Here is a 13,405-nt window from a genome sequence, read left to right on the forward strand (position 1 = left end):
GAATCTAGTCTTCGCATAGACCATATATGGATATGTCGAAGCAGAGCGCAACGCATGACCATATAAGGTAATGAATTTCAAGATACCACCCTATGACTCATTGCTGGCAAGCGAGCCACACCACTAGAAGTAGACTCACATCCGCTAGGCAACGCCTTATGACTCATTGTAACGAGGTGCGGTCACCTCCCACTACCGTTTCCAAAATTGTATAAAAGCAGAATCTTTCACCCTCTCGACGGAGAGTGTGGAACGAGCCAGGAAAGGTCACATATCTTATACTTGTTCCATCCTCCCACATAAGCCACTTGTATCGTAAAAGTTCTACAATAAATATCATACTCTTTTATATCAAAAGAAAGATAAAGATTATTGAATTACCTACCTTCGACGGATCCAAGGAGCCATAATCTACATCACCGACCAACAGCTAATTATCCTGGGGTTTTACCTCCTTAACTGCAAGAAGAACCCATAAAAATTGATTTCGACGGAGACGTTCTGCCGGATCGAGCCACCTCGCATCACCCAGGACGTCACAATTTCGACGGAGACGTTCTGCCGGATCGAGCCACCTCGCATCACCCAGGACGTCACACTGATCCCTTTAATCTTTACATTGTTATTAATTTTCTGTTGTTAATTATTATATTTTAAAAGGAATGAAAATATTTTATATACGAAAGTCGATTGGTTTTTTGAGGTGATTCTTATGTTCTAGTTAGTTAAGATGGATAATGATATAATTTTAATTGTTTATAACAATCATGTTTGAGAAATGCTAGTAAGATAATTATTATTTTAGCGTGATAATGTTCTTTAGGCACAAAAGGTTATATTCTTATGAATAATTTGCCTTTATTTTTTTATTTATATTTTATTTTAATTTTCTTATAGAACATACATTTATTTTCGTTAGATCCGCGTGTCAAACTGATTTATATTGCATAAAGGATCTCATAAAGTTTGTAATATCTATTTACGATTAATTTTAGTGATTTTGGGGAATTTTAACAAGCGATTGTCCAAAAGTTTATAGTGTGATTCATGAAAATGGAACTTAAGCTTGAAAGGGTACCTTTAGGAGGCCATCTTCTCTAGGCTCATGTCTGTTGTTTTAAGAACGCGTGCTAGCATCAGCTGAGTGGTTGTTGTGACAGTTATTTTAAAAAGTGATAATTATATTATAATATTGATTTCAGATGCTGGGCAATAAGGATAGAAATCAAAAAATTTATGCGGCTGGAATATAGCGGTGATTATACCGTCAGACGTGACACCCCCCGAAAAGTTCTGTCGAAAACTATCAGTGTCCGAAGCGCTCCGACCAATATTTCAAAAGTTACAGCCCTTCAAAGGGTCACCCCTAAAATTAGAAAATGGTTTTACCAGAGTTTTGGTGGCACCCCAAGGAGTTCAATCGAAAACTATCAGGGTTTGAAGCGCTCCGACCGATATTTCAAAAGTTATAGCCCTTCAGGGTCTTAAAATTAAAAAATGGTTTTACCGGAGTTCTGGTGGCCACCCGAGGAGTTTTATCGAAAATTATCAGGGTCCGAGGCGCTCCGACCGATATTTCAAAAGTTACAGCCCTTCAAAGGGTAACTCCTAAAATTAAAAAATTAATTTATCAGCGTTTTGGCGGGAGTTCTGGTGGCCTCCCGAGGAGTTCTATCGAAAACTATTAGGTTGTAACCGGACGGTACTACGGGAGACACGAATCAACGCTGTGTGTCCTTGGAATCAACGGTCGTCACTCGGTTTGACCTTGAACCACCGAGAAGGTAAGTATCGTCGATATCTCGAACTATTAATTAGACTAATTAATCTTTTTTTTTCAGGATCCTGCCACCGCTGGATTATCGCCGTCGCCGATTAGGATCGCCACCGTCTTCCAGAATCAACGTGGGACTTTGAGTGATCGACGCTAATGGATCAGGTAAGTAGAAGGTAAGTCCAATTGAATAATTTTTGAAATCTTTTACGAAAAGGATGTTTAATTTATTCAATATTATTGATTTCCAGTGATAGTTGTTCACAAAACTTTAAGTCACACAAGATGTCGGACGCTCGTATACGTGGGCACACACGCCCCGTTTTGCTACGACGCACGAAGTTATTTCGGCCTAAATTAGCTGTTCGCCAATGTAAAAGCGATAATTAACGCGTTCCGCGGGCGTTCTCGATTGTTAAGGATGTTGCCGATAAATTATTAGCGCACTCGTATAACGCTCGCGTGACTTACCGCGACGATGAAAGAGCGAGGCTTATTACGTGTTACTCGTACAACGATTCCCGAGAGACTGCCTCGAGTTGTTTGTCTCGCTTGAGCTCCCCACCATCGATATCGGCCACTACTTCGACGTCTATTCGACTTTCTCTTTTCTCGAAGCTTCCTAACTGCGCATATTACCGCGGTATTTTTCCACGCGGGTGTTTACGCCGATTCCCCTGGAAATTTCCATGGGCGTTGCGCTCGCGCGGTCGCTCCGTCCTGATGCCGAGGTAGTGGTTTTCCACCGCTGACAATATAGTCCGGTCGTTGACGCTGACCTGTGCGCCTAGGCTATTCTCGCGCGTACAATGTCTTTCCGGACGACTTCCTCGAAGAAGACGTCCGGGTGCAGAGCACCAGGCTCGCCGACGACGTCGACCCTTCCTGACCGTTATTTGGGACCTGGTAACGCGGTTTCCGCGATCATTCCCCGTGGAAGAGATCTAGGTCGCAAGATAGCGGACGGTTCCGTAACTTGTCTCCCGGTCGTCAGATTTCGACGGATCGACTTTGTGATATTCCCGTTCGTCAGGGGTGTTGTTTCCCTGAGGATGACGCACCTGGTGCGAGATCGCGGACAGTCCGCTATTTCGTTCTCCGGTTGACGGATTTTGTCGGGACTCGACTACGGACACTCGGAGGAGTGCCCCTCGGTGTCAGGGGTACTTTATTCCCGTGGACGACGCACCTGGTGCGAAGTCGCGGACGGTTCGCCATTTCGCGGCTACGCTCCCGCATCGCGTCGTCAACTTCGTATGGGTCATCTCTGGCCCCCGCGCTTACGTCTGGGACGTATCATGCTGGCGCAAGTCCCACGGCCGCAAAATTTTTAGACGGTCCGCTATTTTTTACCCGCGTCACCGGACTCGGGTTTTTACCGGCGCAGTACGTTTCTCGCGTCTCTCCTTGTGGTCAGGGGTCGGTCATTTCCGCGTATATCGCGCCGCTCTCTAGTTCGCGGACGGTCCGCCATTTTCTTACCGCGCGACATTTTCGCGACGCCGCTCCGCGTCGCCTACCTTTCGGGCCTCGGTGAGTCGCCGAGGCTGGTCATTAGCCGTTTCGCACGCGTTGTCCGCCATTTTGCCGAACGTCATTCGCCCGTCCTGCGGACTGCCGTGGCTTGTCCACCGTGTTGCGGGGGGGGCCTCCTGGCTGCTTGCGTGGGAGCCTCCCCTGTCCTTTATGCTCGGTGCTATTGTGCTTGAACCGCAAACTAATAAAAATCATGGCGCGGTGTTGTACTCTTAACCCTAATATCGCTTCTAATGGGATCGCCGGCATAAACAAACATCTGCATCTTTAGCTGTGAACGAAAATTGAAAGCTAAAACAAAACGACGGGCGATCGCCCGGATTCGTCTCCCCTCCTCGGAACGCCGTGTCGCCTTCTTACAACCAATTGCTCGGGTACCGTTCGTCTTTGCTGCCCTCGGTCCCCTGGTCATCTCCTGTGATGCGCGCGGCTGCAAGGTTCCGAAACGATTCGACGAATATTTCAAAAGAGACAGCCTTCAAAGTGTCACCCCTAAAATTAGAAAATGGTTTTACCGGAGTTCTGGCGGGAGTTCTAATGGCACCCCGAGGAGTTCTATCGAAAACTATTAGGTTCCGAAACGATTCGACCAATATTTCAAAAGTTACAGCCCTTCAAAGGGTCACCTTTAAAATTAAAAAATGATTTTACGGGAGTTCTGGCGGGAGTTCTGGTGGCACCCCGAAAAGTTCTATCGAAAACTATCAGGGTCCGAGGCGCTCCGACCGATATTTTAACAGTTACAGCTCTTCAAAAGGTCACCCTACATTTAAAAAATGATTTGGCCGGAGTTCTCGCTGGAGTTCTGGACGCCCGCAGAAGAGTTCTATCGAAAACTATTAGGGTCCGAAGCGTTCCGACCGATATTTCAAAAGTTACAGCTCTTCAAAGGGTCACTCTAAAATAAAAAGATTTGACCGGAGTTTTCGCTGGAGTTCTGGACGCCCCCCCAAGAGTTATATTAAAAACTGTTAGGGTCCGAAATGATCCGACCAATATTTTAAAAGATACAGTCTTTCAAAGAATCACCCCTAAATTTAAAAAATGGTTTGACCCTAATTGTTTTCGATACAACCCTTCGGGGGGCGACCAGAACTCCAACGAGAACTCCGGTCAAACCATTTCTTAAATTTAGGGCGACCCTTTGAAGAGCTGTAACTTTTGAAATATCGGTCGGAACGCTTCGGACCCTAATAGTTTTCGATAGAACTCTTCGGGGGGCGCCCAGAACTCCAGCGAAAACTCCGATCAAATCATTTTTTAAATTTAGGGTGACCGTTTCGCGAAGTTCGAAACACGCCATAGGATTCGCTGAGCACGCTAACGTTAATAAATCCGTTCGTATGTTATCGAGTATCTGAAATGACATTTACGACATACTATAGCTTTTCTAAATATTTTTTTACGTACGTACGGTCATTCGTACGTACACGAGACCGTTCGCTTACATTTTTCAACGTTAAGCTAGGAAAAAATTCATTTCGAACTAACGTTGGATGACCTGCTCGCTCCGTATGGAAATCGTTTATTAACGTCCTTTTTGAGTCTACTCACTCTACTCCCGGAAGCAACAGACTGTAACCTTCTCTAAAATATAACATACATCTTAGAATAAAATACCATCAAAGAACATTTTCTATAACTATACTACTTCGGACTTACTTCAATATAACGTGTCACATAGAAAAGAACGCGCTACGCGTCTCTGTCACGGAACAACGACGTTTCTTATATATCGTAGAACGATGATTTTGATTTCCTAATACGTCTTTCAGTATTTCTTCAGTAAGACGAGCGTTCCGAAGTCTTCCTAATGTACGATCAGACGTAACTATCTTTTCTGCGTGAGCGTCAAAGTACTCGACGGTTTTTATGTGCTTTAAAAAAAACGTACGTATGTAAATATACATCGAGATTTGACGTAAAATATTATTTATCGACGTTGCCAACGATTCAAGATAGTTCTCGTAAACTTACATAATCCTTGTAAGCAACAATCTTACGTGCTCTCTCTGTTTTTCTAGGTGTACTTTGTATCTGACGTCTTAGTAAAGGTTTCATCAAAGCGTTCGACACTTTTTGTTTACGTCTTCTTCTAGCATCGTTTTCCTTACTCACGTCAGACGTCTCGCTATCCTCACTTTTGTCAGAACGTTCGTCAGGCACTGAACTGCTTTCCGTATCCGTAGGTACCGCGTCACTGTCTTCCGACACGCTCTCCGCACCACTTGACGATACACTGGGCAACGACCGTTTTCGAGACACTACGGGTTATCAAAAAGAAAACGAACGTAAAAAGATGCAACGAGGTTCTTCCATACGTTGCAGCAAAATCTTTAGCTGAAGCAAGATATACTGTACCTTTGATATCAACATTTTCTCTGTTAGCTTGACTTTCAGGACTTGACGTACGCTTTTCAAAAACACGTTTTAGAACTGGAAGCGTTTTGAAACTTTTTAGGGTTTTGGGTGTACGACACTGCGTGACTTTAAGTATCATGCTCGTCCTTTTCGTTAGTGTTTGAACGCTATAGTTTTTTTTCACACACTGCCTTCTCGAAAAATATGTCTAAAGTACCGTAACACACACGGTTAGATAAAAGTAAACGAACAAGTTTATATATGAACGTTTGTCACGTACCATGTGGTTTCTGTACATCCTCTTCGACATTCTGAAGTTACTTCTCTATGTCAGCCTTCGGTATGTCAACTCGAGCTACAAAACAACGTGCAGACTACAGTAGCAGTGTAGTACAACAAATATAGATAACATAAATGAACGCTCAAGAGGTTGAACAACGTCTAAAACGGCGTAAGCTCCACGTTACGTGCGTACGTTATATTAGGGGTATTCAAATAAGTTAAAGTTTAACGGTTTGACAGGTTACGTCGGGTTAAAGTCGAGTAAAAAGTTACGTAATTAACTTTGGGCGCGCTACTCTTTAAAGTTATGCAAAATACACAAGTGACTCATTAACCTATCACATTAATCTTTGGGTTAAAAGTTTAAAAAATAACTTTTTACCCGATTTTAACCCGACATAACCTGTCAAACCGTTAAACTTTAACTTATTTGAATACCCCTATTAATATAACGTTGTCGCGACTTACGAAATAATGGCCGTATTTTCTAGTACGTTAACGTTTTATGTTTTTTTAGCCGTTAACGTCAAAACATGTGTAGCACTTTAGGAAAACCAAACGACGAACAAAACCAAGTATATTTTTCAGCTTTCTGATTTTAAGAGGACGTACTTTAACAGACGTTTAAGATTTTGCACGTTTTAAAATATATTAAGTATTATATAGTCGTCGACGAAATCGTCGAAGAATGGTCGTTGACGTTACGTTCGAAGAACGTCGTCTTCAAGATGTTAAACGTAAACGTGGATCACGTCGATCAAAACTTCTATACATGAACCACGTTTCAAAGAATGCTTCAACGTAACGGTCGTTCTAAATATTCCGTGAAATCTGAAAAATTCACGTATACGTAACGTATATTTTAGATAAAAAAAACCTCACGTGTAGAGGATCGTACCGTATCTTGGCAAAGACGAGTTTCTGTCGCACAGCACAGCACTGCACAGCACGACGACGCATTTCCTGAGCAAGACTGTCTGCGACTGGCGGCGTATCCAAGAATACATCTGCCGGAGTATTTAGATGCGACAAGTGTAACAAGGACTCGTCAACGTTCAAGTATCGCTTACTGTTAAATGTATGTCGTGTGTTTTTGCCGCGTACTTCGTTCGTTCGCGTAAAAGTATTTTTTGATATCTGCGTTCGTGTTGTAACACATTTCAGACGAATCTATCAGACGCAACAGGTAGTCGTTGGGTAATTGCCTTTGGTGAAACGGCTGAGAAAATCATAGGCCGGTCGGCGCAAGAATTAGGAGAAATGCAGGAAAACGCAAACGATGTTTATATGCAAGTATTCGACGAGATGCTGTTCAAGAAGTTTTTATTCACTTTAAGGGTGACCGCAGATATTTTTCAGGTATGCGTAACAGTGTCGATCGTTTTACTGTATACGAAACATTTTTCTATACATGTTTCTCTTTTACCGTTCCGAGTAGTTACGCTACTTTTATCGTCAGTGATCGTCAAATGTTGATTTTTTTTGCTTCTTTATAGAGGAAGCTTTGTTTTCGCAAACAACATTTTTTTTAAGTTACTTTTGCCACGGTGTTCAAAATGTTTTAAAACGTCAAAAACGCGCTATTTTAAAAAATGTCGGTCGGTGTGTCGGTGTGTTGGTGTGTCGGTATGTCGGTGCCAACGTTATCGAATGTTCTTGACGTCCAGAACTACGCACGCAACGTCTAACAACGTCGATATGAACGAGAGGTAGAAAAGACTTAAAACGATATGAAACGTAATAAAACGTGCTACGACGCAAGGGGTTTTTTTTACGAAACGTTTGACGTTTTGCAGAACGCGTTGTTTCGGTTTTACGTTCCGCAACGTTGGAGCGCGCGCCCTCGTTCTATGTTTCGTATCGTTTTCAGTTTTTTCTACTCCTCGTTTATATCGACGTCGTTAAGCGTTGGTTGCGTAGACTCAGTTTTCGACGTACGCAAAGGTCCCTAGAAACCTTTGCTCACAAAGCTTCCTCTATGAGGAAGCCAAAACAAATAGAGGAAGCTTTGTGAGCAAAGGTTTCTACTTGCACACTTAAAACGTCGGAGGAAGCGCGGTGCAGGTTTCTACTTGCACACTTTACTTTTTTTTTTAAATGTATCGTAGAACGTACGATCCGACACGCGTTTCTAATACGTTCTATGTTTTTCAGGATGAACTAAGACAAAAATACGTCTGTACGTCAATCGCGCCGGTAACGTACAAGACTTACGTAGCACATCTGATAAACAAAGTCTCCAGAAGAGTGCGACACCACTACTCCGAGGACATGGACGTCGACAAACGAGGCCGTTATACATTTTGTTGAAAAGAAGTTTAAGTTAAGAAACGCGCGCGACTTTCGACGTTTGTACGTTTACGTGAAATCGTCGGTGCGTTTCTGTCGTTTTTTCAAGTGTCGTCCCGCGCTAACGTCACGTCTGACGTAGTATAGTACAAACGTCGTGCCGTCTTTTTTGTTTGCTTTGAACCCGTTGCGTCTTTCTGTTGGTTTACGCGTTCTTTACAGTTTCAGAGCCTTAACACACGTGTCGTATTCTCGTACTCGACGCCGTACATCTTACGTCGCAAGTTTTTCGCAAACGTTTTCTTTACATGTATGTTTATATATGTTTTTCAAGTCGTTGCGTCTTACGGCGCGTTACGTTTCTTTGAAATATGCAACGTCGAAACCACGAAGTAAGACAAAGTTACTGGACAGACGTGTGCGAAACGTCGCAGAGCGCACCGACAGGATGGTATATATATATATATATATATATAAAGCGTCAACAGACACCGAACACCGCGTTCGACGTGTGCGTGCGTAACTAAAAACGTTCGTTTATCTAAATATATTTTTTCACGAAAGTTATCGAAAGAGATACGTTTTGTTAAAAAGAAGTTTAAGTTAAGAAACGCGGTCGACCTTCGACGTTTGTACGTTTACGTAAGATCCGCGGCGCGTTTCTGTCGTTTTCCCAAGTGACGTCTTGCACTAACGTCACGTCTGACGTAGTATAGTATAAAACCAGTGCCGTCTTTTTTCTTCGCTTTGAACCCGTTGCGTCTTTCTGTTGGTTTACGCGTTCTTTACAGTTTCAGAGCCTTAACACACGTGTCGTATTCTCGTACTCGACGCCGTACATCTTACGTCGCAAGTTTTTCGCAAACGTTTTCTTTACATGTATGTTTATATATTTTTTTCAAGTCGTCGCGTCTTAACGCGCGTTACGTTTCTTTGAAATATGCGGCGTCGAAACTACGAAGTAAGACAAAGTTACTGGACAAACGTGTGTGAAATGTCGCGGAGCGCACTGACAGGACGGTATATATATATATATATATATATATATATATATATATATATATATATATATATATATATATATATACGTGGGTAGTCTGAAAAGTTTTGAGCCTCAAACATTATTTTTTTGGTCAAATTCGGTCAAATTTTTCAACATGTCTCTTTTTAAGTCGATGTTAGGCTCAAAACTTTTCAGACTACCTTCGTATTATATAAAACAAAAACTTGATATCAATGATTAAATATTGATGATCATTATACCTATTTGTTCTATCTGTCCAATCTCATTAGCATCAAACTGTGAATCATCACTTGTAACTTGCAAAGTTATTGGACCCATTTGTTCAACTAATGATGTTGAACAATTTGGTTGTTCGGTGTCTATATTTGAATAATTAATAGATGCTGTATCTAAAAGTAATTTAAAATAGAATATAAATACAAAACAGATTATAAATAACATTAAATAATATATTTAAAAAAACATATATAAATGTTGGCCATTATACCTATTTGTTCTATCTGTCCAATCTCATTAGCATCAAACTGTAAATCACTTGTAACTGGCAAATCAGCACAACATTCTGTAAAAATATGTTCACAGTTTTATAAGATATAAAAAACGCTTTTCTTCCATTATCTACACTGAAAAAAAAATTTTGTTCAACAAACTAAACGCGCATGTATAGTTGTGTGAAGATTTGATTAATGCAACAATTTTTTATTCAACCCAACTTAATCATAGTCTACTTAACAAACGGTTAAATGTTGATTGACGGAAATAATTCAACTATTTCGTTCAGTTGATGGGACTATTATCATTTGGTTATCTTTAATAAAAATTAGTTGCCAGCATTGTCATATTTAGTTCGACAGTCTTGTGGTAAAGCGCCAGACTCGTAATCCTGTGGAACCGGGTTCGAGTCCACCTGATCACAGGAATTTTTATATTCCAAACTGCCACCCCCCGCACGAGTGGGGCTCGTGCGGACAAACTGGGCTATTTTTCGGATTTAGGAGAAATTAAATTAAATCAAATTAAATTTGAAATTGGTCGTCAAGCTTGGGGATTCGTTTCAAAGAATTTCCAAGTAGTTGGCATCCTCTATATGCATCTCTCCACTTAATGGCACTGTGCATGACCTCATTATCATTATCTTAAAACACGTATCCTCTTGTTCAGAAATTAAATTTGAAATTGGTCGTCAAGCTTGGGGAGCTTGAAAGTTTTTTTTTTTAATAACTAGACACTACAGACGCGCGCGCTTCGCGCGCGCTATTTAGCTTTAACATTATGCTATTATATAATAATCGCAACACGACGCGGGACGATTAACCTCGCGACACGACGCGAGCTGTCACATCATGACACACACGACGCACTACACGCACGAAACTCGCCACACTCCGCGATGACAGTCCCTCACGGGATGAAGCAAGCTACGGCGCGGCAATCAATCGAGATAGCCAATCGGCATCGCGGAAAAGAGGCTTCAATTTTACGATACAAACGAAATTCACTCAGGTAACACGCCTTTTTAAAAAGTGGATTTAATAATTTAATAAAAGCGCCGCTTGTTGAAGTAAAAAATTAAAAAAAACTCCCAAGCTCCCCAAGCTTGACGACCAATTTCAAATTTAATTTCTGAACAAGACCAACATAGATGCATATAGAGGATGCCAACTACTTTCTGAATTACTTGGAAATCCTTTGAAACGAATCCCCAAGCTTGACGACCAATTTCAAATTTAATTTGATTTAATTTAATTTCTCCTAAATCCGAAAGATAGCCCAGTTTCTCCGCACGAGCCCCACTCGTGCGGGGGGTGCAGTTTGGAATATAAAAATTTCTGTGGTCAGGTGGACTCGATCCCGGGTCCTCGGGATTACGAGTCTGGCGCTTTACCACAAGACCACACTGCCACCCTCTTGTACCTCACATACATTATATACACATATTACATGGCTTACACACATTATTTTTTGCGTACACACATGTTTTGTTATGCAATAGATATCATTGATTAAAAGTTGACAGCATCAAAACATATGTAGCTGACTAAAAAAAAAAGTGGAATATGAACAAAATCAGTTTTATTTATTAGTAATAACTTGTTTCAAATGTACATTTATTATTACAAATGTACTATACGTAGTACATTTGTTATTACTAAAAGGTGTAGTAATATATTATAGGTACACCTTGTAATAATAACAACAATAACCTAATAGTACATTTGAAACAAACAAATTATTACTCATGAATAAAACTGATTTTGTTTATATTCCATTTTTTGAGTCAACTATACGTTTTGATACTGTCAACTTTTAATCAATAATATCATCTATTGTACAACAAAATATGTGGGCACGCGAAAAAAATATTATACTCTAGAATCAAATAAATATTTTGCCTGCAATAACTCAATTTGGTTGGATGAAATTTAAAATTATCGTAGCAATTGAACAAAATACTTAGCTCTTATTACATTGACATTTGTTTGGAGGTATCCGACCGCACTATTTTGTTGAGTTAAATAATTTTTTTTTTGTTGAACAAAATTTTTTCTCAGTGTATTATTTCATATATTAATTATGTCACTATATATTAATTATTACCTGTTAATGTTTTTGCAACATTTGTTGCTGTAACTGGCAAATCTATATTTTGACTATCTTCAGGATTGTAAGGTGATGGAATATCATCGATAGATATATCAATGGAATCTGCGTATATAAAAAATTTTTTTGTCACATATATTACACATATATTATATACATATATTGTATATGTATATTCAAATAAGTTAAATTATATAATTAAAATATATACCAGGTAAATACAGTGTTGGTATGGCTATATTACTAAGCCTTTTACTCAATTTGAAGCGTTGTTCAAAATGGGCATCACAAATAACTTTGTCTCTCAATTTTTGATGAGGAATTTTCAATAAGTTATTGTTGCCACACGCCCTTATCCATTTTTTACACCTTTCTACTAATTTTGAAAAATGGTACTTTCTCTCTGTGTTAAAAGTACAATTTTGTATTTCACATTTTTTAGACGACATAGTCGTTTTTATCAAAAAAGTAAATAATTATAGAATATAAAAAAATATAAAATATATAAATTAAATTAAATTACTTTACAATCTTTATTTATAGTTTCTTTTGAGACTTGTATGAGTAAATATATCTAGCCCTTAAATGCCACCCGGGGTCCAGCGGACCCCTGACCCTTCATTGATGATAGTTGAGTGATTGACCTACCCGGTTGTACACTTAGCAGTACTCAGTTTACTTAATTTTTTATAGCCCAGTCAAATTAAAATTTTTGGATGAAAAAATTGCCGGCAAGCTGGAAATTGGTATACAGGTTCATTTTAGTGTTCTTTTAAACATACTAAAAGTCCCCATACATAGAGCGTGAGCCGGCTGCGCCATCTTGAAAAAAAGAGTACAAAAATGAGCTTTTTGCGAATAACTCGGAAATTATTAGTTTCACGGGAAAGAACATTCAGAGCGAAAATGTAGCTGATAAAATTCCTCGCAAATTGGTATTTTGTAGAACTTCGTACGACCATTAGTTCCCAAAATAGATTTTTTTGAAGCATCGGACAAATGAGGAAAGAGCTGTTTCTTTGAGCGTTTTTTCAAAATATCTCAGTTCTGGCTGTCCGAAAGTAAAAAATGCATACAATGAAAGTGAAAGAGAATTAAATTACCTACAAAATGCATTATTTATGTTATACCGCGCGACTAATATTTCTGGAAATATTACGGTTTAAATGAAATTTTGACTTTTGGAAATTATGAGAATAAATATTTCCTCGCAATATAAGTCGGAAATGGGTAATCCTACGTAAAAAATTGTTAAAATCAAATAGAAAGGTTATTAAATTTTCATTATTTTGGTTTTTGACCAATTTGCACACGACTAATAGTATTTTTGATATCCGTAAAAGAAACGGTTTTTAGTACACTTCTCAAAATGGCGGACTTCCGAGTTATCTTTTTTAAAAAATACACATGTTTCTTGAAGTTTATTAAATTATCTTTAAAATGATTTTTTATTTGACCTTCTGTGATGAATACTTCCAGAGATATAGCCTTTTAAATATTTGTTTATGTTAAAAATTTCTTAATAATTTATAGTTTTT

The 13,405-nt window shown here is 39.5% G+C and overlaps 1 long non-coding RNA gene across 2 annotated transcripts; it reads left to right on the plus strand.

Annotated features, from left to right (window-relative positions):
* The first annotated feature begins 274 nt into the window (after nt 1-274).
* LOC139815685 (uncharacterized) lies at nt 275-10,182 on the plus strand. Of its 2 annotated transcripts, none has more exons than XR_011732799.1 (5): nt 275-1,784; nt 1,842-1,950; nt 6,820-7,031; nt 7,118-7,312; nt 8,108-10,182. It is a non-coding gene; the product is annotated as an uncharacterized lncRNA (long non-coding RNA). The 2 variants fall into 2 exon arrangements; XR_011732800.1 differs by having other exon boundaries at nt 1,842-1,939.
* The last annotated feature ends 3,223 nt before the right edge of the window (nt 10,183-13,405 follow it).

Source organism: Temnothorax longispinosus, chromosome 7 (genome assembly GCF_030848805.1).
Source record: "Temnothorax longispinosus isolate EJ_2023e chromosome 7, Tlon_JGU_v1, whole genome shotgun sequence".
NCBI classification, from domain to species: domain Eukaryota; kingdom Metazoa; phylum Arthropoda; class Insecta; order Hymenoptera; family Formicidae; genus Temnothorax; species Temnothorax longispinosus.